Here is a 6,682-nt window from a genome sequence, read left to right as displayed (position 1 = left end):
TGCGTGTTATGTATGGATAGTTTGTGCTATTTTCTTTCTAAACTTTGATGAATATCAGCCTATTTGCATGAATTTGGTCCGCTAAGTCAAAAGCCGACTTGAAATATATGCGGGCAACGTTGGATGGCCGGCTTCAGCGTCCATGTCCGTGAACGGATTGGAGCAAATTTGCGGGTCAGCGTTAGAGATGCCCTTACAGTGTGAGTGTGATTGCGACCAGGTCAACTGGATTTGCTAGACGCACCCTGTAGAGATCCTCAATCTTTATCCTCTTATTAGGAGAAGCTCTCCTCCACATATTTCTCTCTACCTCCTTTCATATCGTCACGCAAGGCTAGAGGATAGGCTCACATCATGACCGCCACCACCGCGCTTATAGAATCGGGAGGGGCCGTCACACCGATGTTGCAATCAAAGGGGCGAAACAACCATCGCAACAACGAATGTTGCAAGGCCGAGGGCAGGCGGCTCTGACCACAGCGAGGGGCCGAGGGAGTTTCCGGGAAATGGGGATTAGCGACTATCCCTCTTCCGGGTTCAGTTCTAAACCATTTCATCTAGTGGATGCGGGTTCCAAACGGGCATGCCGAAATGGTGAGCGGCCGACTCTATCCTGCTCCAGCTCATAATTAACCCCCTTTCTCTGTCTAAGCTAACGCCAACGAAATATATAATCAATACTTCTTTTGAAAATAGATCTCATAGGTAGACTCTGAGTTCCCCGCTAGGGTTTTGAGTTCCTCCAGCGGCGAGACCGCTGAGAGTAAATTATCTCCATCCATCATTTCTCTCCCCCCGTGTGCACCTCTGTCCAAGGCTCGTCTCTGGCCTTGGTCTCCTGATGGTACGGTGGGGTTGATCTCCCCTCTTGGGTTAGGGTTTCTTGAGGAAACTTGAGATGGCATCTCAGGAGGAGGCAGGTGGATCGCGCCCAAGGAAGGAACCGATCGAGGATCTCCTGAAGCGCTTGGAATTGCAGGAAGAGGAAGAGGATAACTTCGTTTGGGAGGAGGAATTCCAGGAGAACCAGGTGGCGGCGAAGTGGCTAGCGATCGCGAAAGTCCATACGGATAAGGGATTTAGTCCCTCTGCTTTGTACTCGGATATGAGATCTGCGTGGAACCCGGCGAAGGAACCACGATGGCGCAGGATTGAAGAAAACCTATTCACGGTACAGTTTGGCTGTCTGGGCGACCGGAACACGGCGATGAACATGGGACCATGGCTCTTTCGCGATCATGGGCTCCTGATTGCGGAATACGATGGGTTTACGAATCCAACATCAGTGGTGCTTAACAAGATAGTGGTCTGGGCAAGGATCTTGAAGTTGCCTGATAATTACCTAATACCTGCAGCAATCAGAGGGATGTGCAGGAAGATGGGAAAGATCGTAGAGATTCAGACTACTCTTCCAGCGGGTTTTGCATGCGAGTTTGTTCGAGTCAGAGTGGAACTTGATGTCACAAAAAAGCTGATTCGGTTTGTAGGGATCACAAAGCAGGAAGTCACAGACTACTACCAAGTTCAATATGAGAAGCTACCTATCTTTTGTGGGCAATGTGGTCTGATGGGACACTGGTACCAAGAATGTGGGACGGGGAAACATGATGTATCCAAGCTTGAGTGGGGAGATTTCCTATTGGCAGATGGTGGTAGAGGTCGTGGGAGAGGCCGTGGTAATGGACAGAATACGGGAAGAGGTAGAGGTGGTGTTGGAAGAAACGGGGATGCCTTTGGAAGGGGCCGTGGCAGGGGTGATTGAGGGAGTCCTGGATTAAGGGGTCCTCGGACAGCCGGACTATATACTTTGGCCTGACTGTTGGACTATGAAGATACAAGATTGAAGACTTCGTCTCGTGTCCGGGTGGGACTCTCCTTTGCGTGGAAGGCAAGCTTGGTGATTCAGATATGTAGATCTCCTTCTCTGTAACCGACTCTGTGTAACCCTAGCCCCCTCCGGGAGGGTTTAGTCCGTAGGACAACAACAATCATAATCATAGGCTAGCTTCTAGGGTTAGCCTCTACGATCTCGTGGTAGATCAACTCTTGTAATACTCATATCATCAAGATCAATCAAGTAGGAAGTAGGGTATTACCTCCATCGAGAGGGCCCGAACCTGGGTAAACATTGTGTCACCCGCCTCCTGTTACCATTAGCCTTAGACGCACAGTTCGGGACCCCCTACCCGAGATCAGCCGGTTTTGACACCGACATTGGTGCTTTCATTGAGAGTTTCACCGTGCCGTCACGGTAAGGCTTGATGGCTCCTTCGACCATCGGCAATGACGCGATCCAGGGTGAGGTTTTTCTCCCCGGACAGATCTTCGTATTCGGCGGCTTCGTACTGCGGGCCAACTCTCTTGGCCATCTGCAGCAGATCGATAGCTACGCCCCTGGCCATCAGGTCAGGTTTGGAAGCTTGAACTATACTGCCGACATCTGTGGAGACTTGATCTTCGACGGATTCGAGCCCATGTCAGGTGCGCCGTACAGTCACGACGAGCGTGACTTAGCTCTGCCGTCGGACGGTGTTCGGGAGATCACACCTGCGGCTACTCCGGCCCTCAATCCGGAGCTGATCGTGCCATCCGAGGACGGGTGGATGGACCCCGCCACGAAGGCAACGCACTCAGCGGCGATAGAGCCGAATACTGACTTCACCTCCTATGAGAGCTGTGTCACCGAACCCTTGGATTCGTCCCCGGCCACAAGCTCCGAACCGCTTGCGTCCGTGCCTATCGAATCGGATTGGGCACCGATCATGGAGTTTACCTCCGCGGATATCTTTCAGCACTCGCCCTTGGGCGACGTGCTAAATTCATTGAGGTCTCTCTCCCTGTCGGGAGACCCTTGGCCGAACTATGTCCGGCTTGAGTGGGAAGCGGACGACGAAGAAATTTGTTCCCCACCCACCACCCACTTAATAGCCACTGTCGACAACTTAACCGACATGCTCGATTTCGGCTCCGAAGACATCGACGGTATGGACGACGATGCAGGAGAAGAACAGGAACCACCGCCCACAGGGCGCTGGACAGCCACCTCATCATACGATATATATATGGTGGACACCCCCAAAGAAAGCGATGGCAATAAGGCAACGGAGGATAATCCCCTCGAGAAGCAATCTAAGCACCGGCGTCCTCGGCGCCGCTCCAAGCCCCGCTATAGCAAAAGCAGCGATACCGGCGCAAGAGACAATAATACTGCGGATAGTGTCGAAGACGAAGACAATCCCCCCAACCAAGCTTCGAGTAGGAGGATGGGCAAGTTAGCCCTAAGGAACAGGCAACAAACGGAGAATCAGAGGATGACAATTACACGCCCCTCTCCGAAGACGAGGTGAGCCTCGGTGACGAAGAATTCATCGTGCCTGAGGATCCCGTCAAGCAGGAGCGCTTCAAGTGCCGGCTTATAGCCACAGCAAAAAGCCTGAAGAAAAGGCAGCAACAGCTTCAAGCTGATCAAGATCTGCTAGCGTATAGATGAACCGAGGTCCTGGCAGCCAAGGAATACAAACTCGAGCGCCCAACTAAAAGTTACCCAAAGCGCAGGTTGCTACCCCAACTCGAGGAGGAAGCATTAAAGCCTACACTGCCAGCGTATGATGCGGCTGACCGGCCACCTCGTGGCCGAGACAAAGCGGCGTATCAGCCCGAAGTCCAGCCCCCACCCCGTCGCCAGTCAAACAAAAACACCAAGGCCCGGGGCTACACGCAGGACCTGCGAGACGTATTGGAAAACAAAGCAGGACGGACAAGATCGAGCTACGGATCACGAGGGCGTGCCCCAACGCGTGACGACGACCGTCATGCCGGATATAGTAAAAGCAAATCTGGCCAGGCCGAATACAGCAGACCAGACTCATATGAACTGCGTCGTGATATAGCCCAGCATAGAGGCGCCGCACACCCCCTATGCTTCACCGATGAAGTAATGGATCACGAATTCCCATAAGGGTTTAAACCCGTGAACATTGAACCATATGATGGTACAACAGACCCCGCGGTATGGATTGAAGATTTCCTCCTCCACATTCACATGGCCCGCGGTAATGATCTACATGCCATCAAGTACCTCCCACTAAAACTCAAAGGGACGGCTCGGCATTGGCTGAATAGCCTACCGACAAACTCCATTGGCAGTTGGGAGAACTTGGAAGACGCATTCCTTGACAACTTCTAGGGCACTTATGTGCGACCACCGGATGCTGATGACTTGAGTCACATAACCCAACAGCCCGGGGAGTCAGCCAGGAAATTCTGGACTCGGTTCCTAACTAAAAAGAATCAAATTGTCGACTGTCCGGATGCCGAGGCCTTAGCGGCATTTAAGCATAACATCCACGACGAGTGGCTCGCCCGACACCTCGGCCAAGAGAAGCCGAAGTCCATGGCAGCCCTCACGACACCCATGACCCGCTTTTGTGCGGGCGAGGACAGCTGGCTGGCTCGCAGCAACAACACATCAAGAAATCCTGGCCATTCAGATGCCAGAGATAGCAACGACAAGCCACGTCGCAACAGACACAAGCGTCGCAACAACGGCGACAACGCCGAAGACACGGCAGTCAATGCCGGATTCAGTGGCTCTAAGTCCGGTCAGCGGAAAAAGCCGTTCAAAAGAAGCAATCCGGGCCCGTCCAGTTTGGACCGCATACTCGATCGCTCGTGTCAAATTCACGGCACCCCGATAAACCAGCCAACCACACCAACAGAGAATGCTGGGTGTTCAAACAGGCCGGCAAGTTGAATGCCGAAAACAAGGAAAAAGGGCCGCATAGAGACGACGAGGAGGAGCCCCGGCCGCCGAACACAGGAGGACAGAAGAAATTTCCTCCCCAAGTGAAAACGGTGAACATGATATACGCAACCCATATTCCCAAGCGGGAACGGAAGCGTGCACTAAGGCACGTCTATGCGATGGAGCCAGTCGCCCCAAAGTTCAACCCATGGTCTTCTTGTCCGATCACTTTCGATCGCAAGGACCACCCTACCAGCATCCGTCATGGCGGTTCTGCCGCATTGGTCCTTGACCCCATCATTGACGGATTTCACCTCACCCGAGTCCTTATGGACGGTGGTAGCAGCCTGAACCTGCTCTATCAGGATACAGTGCGCAAAATGGGTATCGACCCCTCGAGGATCAAACCCACGAAAACCACCTTTAAAGGCGTCATACCAGGTGTAGAGGCCTGCTGCACGGGCTCAATCACACTGGAAGTGGTCTTCGGATCTCCGGACAACTTCCGAAGCGAGGAGTTAATCTTCGATATCGTCCCCTTCCACAGTGGCTATCACGCACTGCTCGGACGAACCGCATTTGCCAGATTCAATGCGGTACTGCATTATGCATACCTCAAGCTCAAAATGCCAGGACCTCGCGGGGTTATAACAGTTAATGGAAACACAGAGCGCTCGCTCCGTACGGAGGAGCACACTGCGGCCCTCACAGCAGAAGTACAAAGCAGCCTTCTGAGGCAAACCGCCAATTCGGCGATAAAGCCCCCGGACACCTTCAAGCGAGTCCGGAGTACCCTGCAACAGGATCGCCTGACACGTCTGGAGCTCGCCTAGCAATTCGGCCTCCGTCCTAGTCCCAGTCAAGTGACGAAATTTGTGCCGCGCGTACATAATTACGCACTCAAAATACCATGGGCATAGGCGGAGGCACGGCTATGGCACGACCCACAATGCGGCTCAACCGCCTCAGGGCCCATATAACTTTAACATTTTCTTTCTTTCAGGACCCTATTCTCTGAAGGCCCTCTCCGATACCCTGATTATCGGACCCATCACGGGAAGGAAACACCAAGGAAGCAAGAAGCTTTGACGTACAAGGGAATCCCCAGGTGGTCTCTGATAACGATCGCTATACCTGTTTTACATACCCACACGCAGCTTGCCCTTGGATAGGACATGTCAAATAGTCCTATTTTTGCTTATTGCACTACTTGTATACATACGCTTTGACGTATCATTTAAATAACAATGTACAGCGTTAGCTTATTATTGCCTTTCTTCATCTTTTTCCCTGTCTGCTTATTTACGACAAATTGCACCCGTACATTCTGGTACGTCCAGTGCGCCAGGGGCTTCAGTGTACCCCATAACACGGCAAGAAAAGTCCGAACACTTTCGACAGTGCGGCGCCCGAACTTATAGCATTATATGCATCAGCTCCGAATCATGTCTTGGGTCAATAGTTGGGTTTGCCCGGCTCCCATGTTTTGGTACCTTACGTTCCGCTATATCGGCTAAGGTAGCACTGGGAGAACTACTGCGATTGTGTCCCGGTTCTTCCGGACGAGCACCTCAGTAGAGAAAGCCGAAAACTGACTGTCATGATGCGGCGAGAGCTGGTCGCTGTTCGAGAGGTCTCAAATCCTTAAAGATTTTTTCCGCTTCGGGCGAGGAATCGGCCTTGTCCGATTTAGGCGTATATAGCGCCCCAAGTTCGGCCTTCCGAATACTAGGGGCTTCGCCAAAATTTAAAATTGTAGACTTCTATGGCTAAGTGAGAGTGATAAAGCTGTATAGCCCGATTGCCTTGTTCGCTGCGCTAAACACCTCCTTAAAGGACCAATTTTTTGGATAAAGAGTGTTTAAGATTTATCCCGAACACCTCAGTACTAGTTACATGGGGGCAGAAGCCGACGACTGGCCAACTCTCAGATTTTAT

Source organism: Triticum aestivum, chromosome 2D (assembly GCF_018294505.1).
Source record: "Triticum aestivum cultivar Chinese Spring chromosome 2D, IWGSC CS RefSeq v2.1, whole genome shotgun sequence".
Classification (NCBI taxonomy): Eukaryota; Viridiplantae; Streptophyta; class Magnoliopsida; order Poales; family Poaceae; genus Triticum; species Triticum aestivum.
Note: the sequence above shows the minus strand (reverse complement) of the source record.